Below are 11,712 nucleotides of genomic sequence, written 5' to 3'. Positions count from 1 at the left end.
GGACGGTGCAGGAAAGGCTCGAGAGCGTAGACGGCGGTCGCCAGAGCTCCCGCGGTCGCAAGGCCGGAGCGGCGCTGAGCTGCGAGGGCCGCCAATGCTGCTTGCAGCTTTAATTCAAGTTGTAACTCACTGTGACCTGAGTACAAGGGCTGACACTCCTGCAAATGCATTCAGTTTAATGACAGTTTTTTATTTAGCAATAATTGACAACAAAAGTTGTCTTAGGGAGTAATACAAAAGCAACTAGTCCAATCATATCAGATTGCAGACAGTTCAATTTGCTTCAAAACAGAAACGGTTTTGTTTGTGTGTTTGTTTATTTGCAAGAATGCAGTGTGAATACTGAGCACTGAATGGCGTTTCCTGATAATTGTTGAAAAATTAATTGTTAACAAAGTGTTAAGATTAAAAAGTTAAGTACCTACAACCTAAAATTAGACAGACTGTAGCTAAAACCTAAATGTGCATGCTCAGTCACTTGGCAAGAATTTAGTTGGAAAAACCTGAAGAGATTTTTTATTACCTCTCTACAGAAAAGATACAAAGGCCCCATAACAAGGTTTTGGCGATTATTCAATTCAGTTCAATTTAGTTTATTTATATAGCACCAAGTCACAACAAAAGTCATCCCAGGGCACTGTACAAAAGCATTCACATACATTATAAAAAGCCAATTAGTAAAAGTTATCTATCTAAGGAAGCCATCAGATAGTGTTGAATCTTCACTTCGTCAGTCTCCCATCCTGAGCAGCACATTGGCAATAATGGAAAGGGAAAACTACCTTTTATAAGGAAGAAAATATTATGTAGCATAACTGACGCCAATCATTCTCAGATTATTTAGGTATGTCCTAAACGTTTTTCCACTTTGGAAGTATGTACATAAACATTTAGGTGTGTTGGGATTGCTATACCTTCCTTTGTTACTCTGTGTATTTGGGAAACCTCTCTTTTAAAGAATGTGATTATGATAAGAAACTGGTACAGATTTTATTTTTTACCAGAAAGTAAAAAGGCACAAGAAAGGGATTTCATCCAGAACCAAGTTGAGTAGAAGAGCAGACTGATATAATTCACATTATTAATGTTTTGGAAAAACTAATTTTTTCACTATGAATTCAATTGGTAAAAGTATTTTGCATCTGGAGAAAATGAACAGAATATGTAAAACCAGTGGGCTCAAATTTATTTTAATTGAGTAAAAATGTATAATGATATCCACATTTTATGATTTAACCACTGAATCAGGTGTGTTGGAGCATGGAAACAAGAAAAACATGCAGGATAGTGGCCCTCGAGGACCATGATTGGCCACCCATGTCTTAGTGTAAGCCACCATCTTAAATGTGCAATTTGTTTATTTATTTACTTGTATGAATTTTGTTGAAAATAACATTTTGGCTTGAATTAATGAAGAAGATGTACGAAATAAAATCATGTACTGTAAAGAAAACTACAAGCACGAAAATATAAGAAAAAGTAAAAGAAATAAAAAAATAATAGCTAAGTGTAGCAAAATCATAGTTACAAGCTAAAATTAGCAAGACAGTAGCCAAAAGCTAGAATTTGCAAGAAATTTGGTGAAGATTAATTTAATTGCACAAAACAGATAAAAAAATGTAAACAGGAAAACAATAGTAATAATAATAATAATACATTTTATTTCAAGGCGCCTTTCTGGCACTCAAGGACACCGTACAAAGAATAAAATCAGCAGTAACAGAAAATAAGATGTAACAATGAAAGAAAGAAAAGAAAAAGAAAGTAAATAAAAATAAATAAGAAAAGACAATGTATAAAATCAATATAAAATCAGGCAAACCAATTGTGTCAGGTGGAAAAAGCAGATCTAAAAAGGTGTGTTTTGAGTTCTGATTTGTATTGTGAGATTGACTTTATGTTTCTAATGTGAGGTGGTAACGAGTTCCAAAGTCGGGGAGCAGAGTGTAAAAATTGATTAAGTTTGTACGCTCAGTCTGTTCAATCTTATTAAAATATAATCATATCTATCCATATTTTTTACCTGCTTTTCCATGCAGGGTCCCAGGGAGCTGGTGTCATTAATCATTAATCATTGGGCAAGAAGCGGGATATACCCTGGACAGGTTACCAGTCCATCAAGTGGCCACAGAGAGGCAGACAGGAGAATCATTCATTTTCTTAACCTCACATAGAGACAATTTAAAGTTACCAAATAACATGTTTCTGGTCTGTGGGAGGGAATTAGAATATCTAGAGAAAACCCGCGTATGCGTAGAGAGAACATGTGAATTCCTCATACAAAGGCTCCAGACAAAGGCGACTTTTGAACCTGCAACCTTCTTTCTGTGAGATGACAGCTCTAACAACTGCTTTGCCGTGCCACCCACTCAGTCAGATTCAATATATTACAAAATGCCATGTAGTATAAAAGTTGTCTATATAAAAAAACAGTTTGCATTAAATATTCACTTAGGTGCAATCTCCCATCCTATCTGTTAATCTAGCATGTGCTGTTCACGTGTTAGACTAGAGCAGAGTCCTCCTTCAGGGTGGGCCCAGTTTAGAAGACAAAACTTCCCATACAAAACTTTTCATTTTCCTCACATATAGTAACTTCTGCCTCCGCTGACACTGGAGAATAATGATCGATTGTTAATATCCTTGTCAGGTGCAAGTTAAATACTGAAACCAAACTGAGCTTGTTGAGGCCAAACTTTTACTTCAGTTTGTTCAAATAAGCCAATCACTTACATTATATCTCAACATTGTAGGAAAGGTAACTTAACATTTTAGTGTATGTAACAGCTTCTAATAGACATCAATTCTTTCAAACATATGGGCGTGTGCGTTTTCACATTGTTACACTACATCAAGCTGATGTCTGGGCAAAAGGTAGTGTATAAATAGCTAAACAGACGCATTATTAATATGCCTTTTGCAGTGGGGACCTTATGAGCATGTCTTCATCACTTGTAAACCACATAATTTTTCCAAAATAATTGGAAAAACAGATTACACCAAACGTAAATTATCCATCCATCTCTTACTACTTATTTGTGGTTGGGTTGTGGAAGCAACAGATCCAGGAGAGAAACCCAAACATCCCTTTTCCCAGTGACACCCTCCAGCTCCTCCTGGGGGATCCCAAAGCGTTCCCAGGCTAGAGGAAATACATAATCCCTCCTGGGTCTGCCCTGGGGTCTCTTCACAGTTGGACATGCCTGAAAAATCTCCAAAGGGAGGCATCCAGGAGACATCATAATGAGTTGCCAGAATCACCTTAACTGGCTCAGTTTAATGGGAAGTAGCAGTGGCTCTACTCCGAGCTCCCCCTGGATGATGGAGCTCATCACCTTTTTTCTAAGGCTGAGCCCAGCCATCCTATGAAGGAACCTCATTTCAGCTGCTTGTATTCGGGATCTCATTCTTTTGTTCATGACCAACTCTTTCTTTACCACGATTAATCAAAGCAATGCCCTCATTATTGAAGATGAGGCTTCGATTCACCGATCCATCTCCCACTCGATCCTACCATCACTCGTGAAAAAGACTTCCAGCTATCTGAACTTCTCCATGACAGGCAGAGCCTCACCCCTGACCTGGAGGGAGCATTCTACCGGTTTATGTTTGAGAACCATAACCTTGGACTTAGAAGAGCTGACTTATCCCAGCTGCTTCACACTCGGCTGCAAACCGTCCCAGTGCAAGCTGAAGGTCATGGCCTGAAGATGCCAACAGAATCATATCATTTGCAAAGAGCAGAAACCCTGAAACCAGACATGCTCCTCTCAAGACTGCACCTTGAGATCCTGTCCGTGAACACCACAAACAGGTTCAGAGAAAAGGGATCCTTTTTGCTGGATAAGGTGGCGATTTGAGAACCTTTAGTGTGCACAGGTAGCTTCTACAAATAACCCTTTGCTAAGCAAAGTATATTCTGTAAACTATCAAAATAAATCTAAAAAACGCTCTGATCACTGTACGGTATTGTCAACTAGAACATTTTTAAACTAATTTTGAAGGATGCCGATATAGCTGCTGCCCAAAATTCTAACATAACTTTGTAATAATCTAAAATAGGAAAAAATATCTACATTAATTGTAGAAGAAGTGCAAAGAGAAGCAAGATCAAACAAAATGTTTAAGTTGGTGCCAGTGGCTCATTATGGTCATCTTAGTAACAACACATCTGTGTCTGTCACTCCCTGACTGCCAAGTTAATGAGAGGCAGACAGAAGCACAGACTAAAATGTCAGACATTGCAGAGACTATTTCGAGGTAAACTGTAATTGAAGTCTATGGAAGCTTAGGTGTGTATGCTGCATTTTTGAGAAATTTGAGAAAAAAACACTGAAGTTATTTAGCAATGAGAGATGGTGAAGGAAGACAAAATGTTTACATTTTGAGTTTTAATTCATTTTTGTACCAAAAAAGTTGTTGGAGTAAGAAGACAATGTGACATGAACAACTATCAGTTGAACAATCAAATTCATAATTCATAAAAGTCCATCCATCCATTTTCTTTACCCGCTTCTCTATTCCGGTCGCGGGGAGCTGGTGCCTATCCCCAGCAGTCACTGTGTGAGAGGCGGGGGACACCCTGGACAGGTCGCAAGTCCATCGCAAGGCTTCATAAAAGTCATAAAACCTCAATTGTAAATGTGTAAAAAACATTAAAGATATTAAAATGCCAGTTCAGAAATGGAATATCCAACTTTCTGTGGCCCGTTTGAACTTTAAATGATGTTTGAAGTAAGTCTGAGCTATAGGGCTCCAAATAGACCTGGGTTTTTGCATGTTTTGCCACAATCCCATTAATCTCCTTGTTGTTGTTTTTTTTTTTTTTTAAGTTTTTGCTTTTTTATTTTTATTTTTTTACTGATTTTGTCTACATTGCATGACTTACCTCTACCAAAAGTCATAGCACACTATCCCATATAAAACTAAACACTTTCATTTGCATTTAATATTTCAAAGTTGCAAATTAGAATAGGATAATAAAGCTTACACATTGTCACCTTTTACTAAAGTGTTGCAATAAATCAATACAAAATTGTGCTTGCAATAAACTATTATAAATTAAACTTCACTTATTTGCTCTTGGTAATTGTTTTTCAAAAAAGTATGTACCAAGAAAGAAAGAAAGAAAGAAAGAAAGAAAGAAAGAAAGAAAGAAAGAAAGAAAGAAAGAAAGAAAGGAGCTTTACTTGATGTTAAAATATGAGTTGGGCTCATTATCTTTGGATTAGCTAACTTTTGCATTTGTTACTTGTTAATATCTTGTCAAAGTCTGTTGTCACTGGATAAATCCACAAATGCAGATTAGTCACCAATTCCTTGCTTGGTTTTTAATTTCCACACACTTGCAACTAACCAGAAACATGTTTATACCATTATGCAGAGAGGTGCAGAAGTAAGCTGAAAGCTACAGTGATCTACATTTCATTGAAAATAATGACACTTTTGTCCAATTAGAAATAAGCCTTAGTAGGCACTAAAATATTAAAAAGAGAAGGTCACTTAAATTATACAAAAGGGTACTCTGGATATCTGTTTCTCAGTTCTTTACATTCTGCAAACACTGTGTAAACATCCCGGTGGAAAAATTGGACAAAAAGAATTGTTCTGTGGAAACAGAAAATCAGTTGATGAGTGAATTCCACTAACACAAAATGCTAAATAAACTTAACATTTATAGTTTATGTTGTGTTACTGATATCATTGTACATATAACTGTATGGCCTGCTGCCAAAAGGCGATAATGTTTTGGCCCATGTCTGTGTGTTTGTCTGTCTGTTACCAAAATATCTCATAAATCACTAGATGGATTTTAATGAAACTTACAGAAACTGATCATTGGATGTATGTCTACATCTGGTTGCCTTTTGAAGTCAACCCAATTTAAGATGGCTGCCACAGCCAGCTGACCTTAAAAAACACAAATGGATGTAACCCAAATAATCTTACTGATATTGGGCTATAACCTGGTGTGGTAGTGGCTGAGATTGATCCCCAAAACACATTCTGAGCGCTAATAGATTGCACAAGATCTTTGTTAATTACTGTTTGTTGTTTTGCCACTAACTTTTTGAAGTCAACTTTTTATGTCTCAGGTAAATATATTATAAACCACTGGACAGGTTTTAAAGAAACTCTTAAAGTAATCACTGGGTGTACCACTACAACCGATTAACCTCTGGAGTGAATCCAGGTCAAGATGACTGCCACAGCAAATCGACAATAGCCAACAGAAAAATGTCTCTAACTCAGTCAGTGTAAAAGATTCATTCATCTATTTTCTTTAACTGCTGTTTCTTTCCGTGTCGTAGGGAAGCTGATGCCTATCTCCAGCGGTCACTGTGAGAGAGGCCGGGTACACCCTGGATAGTTTCCAGGTCTCTCACAACATTTTAAAAAGATATTGAGCTAAAATGTATTGTGGTAGTAGCTGTGAATCAATTATAACACATACTCTAAGAGTGACATGATGTCAAATCTCATGAGAGTGCACATAATGTTATATTTCGAGGTTTGACCAAACTTGTTAAAAATCCATGATCAAAGTTTAAAACTCTGGAAATACATATTTCTTAAGGGAGTACTAGGCCTTTAATTTAATTAGTTACTGATAGCATCATACATTTAATTATATTTTTTAAATTTACTGATAGCCTTTTGTACTGTGTAGAAAATGCTGGGACAGAGAAGCTGACGGTGAAGCAGTGAGCTGCTGCTGTCAGAGCTTGTCACATTCCAATCCGTCTGATCCACCAGAACCACACATCACCCTGAGATCTTAATCTACGGCACATCTCATGATGCGACTGAGTCCAATGACATTGGCACAGACGGCGGCAAAACAGTTTGGTCAGAGGCACTTTTCAAAGGTTGCCAGGGCTACGCTCACAAACACACTGTTAGGTTAGGTTTGCATTTTCTCTCTAAATGTTCCACCCAAAATAACACAGATATCACGATTCAAGCCATGATGTGTGCTTTGAAGCCGCATGCAGTCTGGTGCTCATTAACCAGTGCAGACTGCCCCCAGCAGATTTAAACGGAGGATCGTTTAATTAAGTCGCAAAGTAGCTGATATAGTACACTGGTAAATTATGCCATTCTAACACGATATGACTAATCTTTTTTATCTGTTAAATTTATCTGTATGTGTGTGTTATTTCTGCTGCAGCAGGAGCTGATGACGTTGGGGTAGCATTGTGGTTTATTTGCCTAATGGTCTGTGGAAATGGTATGACTTTTGTGCTTGCATGGCACATTTAAAGACATTTTTACACAAAAAACAAAATGATTTTAATGATAAACATAAATAAGCAGAATACATATATGTAAATGTTAGGGGTGTAAAGAGATTAAAATGTCACAAGTTTACTCAGTGACTTTAAAACATTGGCAAAATGCTGTCAGGTTGCAATCAGAATGATGTCCTCTGCTGAAACTCGTTAGAAATGTGAGGCACTAGGACCATCACAGTAAGGTCACTGACTGTTGTGAGAGCAGCTTTCCTCGCCCTCCTGCAGCCTCTGCAGCTTCATGTTGAGAGGAAGAGTCTCTGTTGCACAATTGTAAGAGAACTAACTTAGTGAAAATAAAGCTTGAACCTCTCGTGAATCTGCTTGAGTTGAGAAGAGAGCGTTGATGAAAGCTTGTGGCAAGGTCAAGGTGGAGACACAAAAGCTGACTGTACCCACCCCCCGCAACAAGCTGTTTAATTATGTTTATGTTCAGCAGCGAGACCAACTTTTCTCTGTATTGAAAATTATGATAAAAACACACAAAAGAGTTTCAGTCTAATGTCCACTTCAGTCAGTTCTGAGAGTTTCCAACTCAGACTCTCAGACTAATGGCTGTCAGAGGTTATCAAAGCTAAAAGTGTCTACTTGAATTCATTTTATTCATTGTTTCTTTTTGTGGTCTCTTTTGTAATTTTAGGATAAAATATGAGCAGATGTTTGGATTTTCATTGAAGTTTATGTTTTCAGTTTTGATGACTTTTGGAAGAATGTTTATATTATAAACCAGTAAAACAAGAGTGATCAAAAATGTATTTTTTTTTTCATGTAAATTTTGACAATTAAAAAAAGACAAATGCCCCTTGATCATTTTTTAATTTTGCCCTCTTGTGAAAATGAGTTTCACCTGCCTGAGTGAGAAGGTCCTGTTGTGGCAGTTGTAGTGAAAAAGGAGATGAATGTTTAAACTCAAAAACATTAGTACAGTAAGTGTAACATGTCAGATGCCTTTACAGAGAATGATGTTGTCTCCTTTCTCTTGTATCTTACTCTGTTATTCTCTTTAACACAGTCTCTTCTGTCCTGCACTGTCACAGCAGCACCCTCTAGTTACAAAAAGTAATAACAGCAGCAGAACAGAACATAAATGCATTCACTGTGTAAACATAATGACAAAACAAGGTCCCACACAGCTTTAATGAAAAGTCTTCTGTCTTTTTCTTTTAAGCACATTGTTCAAATCGTATTTTATGAGCTGAGTGTCTCATTACGCTGCTAAGAAATATATACAAATACATTTCCAGGTATTCTCTCTGATAGTCTGGCTGGTGGGTCAGACTTGAGGGTATTCTGTGGTACTGTTTACTGCCTTCAGTTTTTAATGAGAACTTTACATAACATTGTATTGTTTTCATGTTTGTTAAGAGGTATTTTATGTGCAAATATTGACAAGGATAGTATAGAGAAAGAAGAACATATAGGAACAAGAAATTTAGGGAAAGCAGTTAATGGTTCAGGCAGAAGCTGGAATCAGGGCTGCTCGAAGCAAAAAAACACGTAATGTGCACTCAATGATTCAAAGGGGCTGACAAATTTTTCACTTGTGGAAAAATGAAAAATGTCATTTCAGCAGTACAGAATAACAAAGTTTTGAAAAATAGTTGCATGAATTAATTCATTTCTCTTCATGAAAAGACTGAAAAGAAAACCTGTAACAGTTCTAAATCTGCATATATTTTCTTTTTTATGATGTAGCTTACAGTTAAAGAATAGCTCACATAAAAAATATTTGTAAATACTTTTGTACACACAAGAGAAGCAAATAGCGAAAAATGATTTTTTGTACTTATAAATCATATTTACTTATATTAATGTTTCTAAACTGAAATGATGTGTAATAAATACCAACAAACAAAACTGCATCTGCCAGTAAATATAATGTAAACAATGCAGAAATTAGTTGTGCATATTAGAGATATGATTCACTCTATGTTCAGTTCTTTATTTTTACATTTCTATATATTTTCATCTTGTTCTTTAAATGTGTCTTGTGTTTGCAGAAAACACAGGTTTTAATAATTAATGTTTTTAACATTAAAGAAATTAAAATGGCTTCAATAATCCTAAACTTCCACAAATTGACAAATTACAACCCATTCTTAAACAAAAACAAAGGATAAAAATGATCAATTTAAAATCTTCAAATTTTCTAGCCCTGCTTAAGAACTGATTCCTTTTCTGTTCTTAATGAGTAAAGATCATACTTCCTAAGAAGTCATGAAGTTGGCTCTCATTCACATGGTTGCCTGACTAAAATTGTGTCATTTTGATCTCGTAGCAGCTTTGTCTGCCGCTTTTCGGCCCTGGCCGAACTTTTTTTCAGAGGGGTTTGAGCCAAGTAGTTCCCTTTGTTCGCTCATTATTGTGCACCGCCAAATTTGCAAATGCCAAATGTCGATGTCTGTTTAATAAAAATGTCTAGTCATGGCAAGAGCTGCAAAAATCTACACAAAGACAGGAGCGTTGAGAAACAAGCAAGAAGAAACCCGTTAGGAGGGAGGAGCTTCCCGTGAGTTCTGAGCCGAGTGTCTCATGGACGATGAAAGGTGTGTGCAAAAATGAACATCTCACAATCACATGACCACAAACTGACTTCTTGACTTCTTATGGGGTATGATGGAGCCTTGAGACAAAGCACCTGTTTTCCAGCTGTGTTTTGTAAAAGCCACCAATCCCTGTTAGGTCACTATTGAGCAATAATTAAGTAAATCTCTGTCTCTGCAGATGTAAAGTATGCAAAGAGAAATATTAAACCCTCATAATTTAAACTAAATATTAAAGCTCCAATCCACTTATTGCATTGAAAGATTATCTTTTTTCCCCAGTCAGTGGGAGATGTGTTTGTCAGAAGCCAGATTTGAGTCAGTGAGAAAACAGCAGCTCCTCGTGTCATACTGGGCAATGCTTGTAGTCGCTGTTGCAGCTTTTGCCCCTGTGGAGACTAATCTTTTAGAGAAAATTATATTTTCACCACACACTTATAATGCCAACAATTAGAGTGAAAAATCACAGTGTATTCTGGATAATGGGGTAAAATGTGTTAGATCTTATTATTTATAATAAAAAGCTTTAAATCCTCCTGCTTTCAGTCAGTCTTGCTCACTTGCTGAAACGCGGAGGAATACTCGCCAGCAGCTAAACGATGTTTCTGTGATGAACACAGATAACTTAAAGCATTTCTTGGCCACCCACTTGCCGAGTCATGTGTAATTGTCATATAACAGGAGCTATAGGAACTTCTACTATAGCAGATGTAGAGCTGGCAGCATGCTGCGGGACTGAGCAGCATTTGGACCATGCTGTGTTTGTGCTTCTATAAGATGTAGCAGAGCAGCTCAAAGAGAGGTTCTGTCTGATTGAAGCTTCATCAGCGCTTTGCAATTATTCCCACACATTTTGCTGCAAAAGTACAGCTGTGGTCACCAGAAATAATACATGCTGCCTCTAATGCTTTCATTTCCCCACAGGCATGAATCGACTGCAAAGTTACCTCCAGGATGAAAAGCCTGGCACAGTTTTATTATTTTTGACTCGACCAAAGATAAAAGCTTATTACACAGGAGTCTTCACGAGTGTAGACAGTGCTCATTAGGGTGGAGAGTTTTAGAACTGGCTTTTCAAGAATTTCCAATACAAGACAAATGTCAACAGCTGTAATATGAGTTCTGAATTCAGATGATGCTGTTGGTAGTTAATAAGACAAACCAGGCAAAATAAGGTAATGAGACAAGACTAGAAATATAGCTTAAATATTCCAAAATCTACATGACACATTCAGTGGTAACACTAAAGATTCCCTCTGCACCTGGTATCTGAATAACCATTAAGTTGTGTATGTGGTATAATAATAATAATAATAATAATAATAATAATAATAATAATAATAATAATAATAATAATAATAATAATAATAAAAATCACTGTTTTATTTTAATGGCTTTTGAGCCCAAAATCATGAAGATGAACTGTAGTGACAGGAACAATCATAGAAATAGACAATGAATGAGAAAACAGATAAAAAATGACTCACCTCTCTCTGGAGCTGTTACTCAAATCCTCCCTTCAAGTGCCTCAGATGGACTGAATGCTTCCTCTGTAGAGGATCAGACTGGTGGATTTACGAGTCGTGAGAGTGGTGATGCTGAGCTGTGTGTGTGTGTGGCTGAGTGTGTGAAAGAGAGAAAGAGAGAGAGAGGGAGGAAGACAGAGAGAAGGAGATGGCGAGAACTCCTTCTCCTGCTCTGACAGTGTGGAGACGACATGCAGCCACTGGAAGCAATTTTTAGCCATCGCTTTGTCACAGTGAAATGAAGGAAGCAGCAGCCAAACTCGTCCTCTTAGGTGATAAAATGTTTTTGTGAGAGAAGCTCCTGCTTATAAAAAATTAGCCACAATGAAGCAAAAAAAGAGCAAACCAGAA

General features: G+C 37.0%; 1 protein-coding gene across 2 annotated transcripts in view; it reads right to left on the bottom strand.

Annotated features, from left to right (window-relative positions):
* The window catches only part of mc5ra (melanocortin 5a receptor), a 41,342-nt gene extending 29,934 nt beyond the window's left edge, over positions 1 to 11,408 (bottom strand). For both annotated transcript variants that reach the window (XM_037980550.1, XM_037980551.1), the window contains exon 1: positions 11,323 to 11,408. The gene's annotated coding sequence lies outside the window, so the exon portion shown is untranslated. The remainder of the gene's footprint in view (positions 1 to 11,322) is intronic.
* Positions 11,409 to 11,712: the final 304 nt, after the last annotated feature.

This window comes from Kryptolebias marmoratus, linkage group LG16 (genome assembly GCF_001649575.2).
Source record: "Kryptolebias marmoratus isolate JLee-2015 linkage group LG16, ASM164957v2, whole genome shotgun sequence".
Classification (NCBI taxonomy): domain Eukaryota; kingdom Metazoa; phylum Chordata; class Actinopteri; order Cyprinodontiformes; family Rivulidae; genus Kryptolebias; species Kryptolebias marmoratus.
This window is presented reverse-complemented; position numbering and strand designations above follow the sequence as displayed.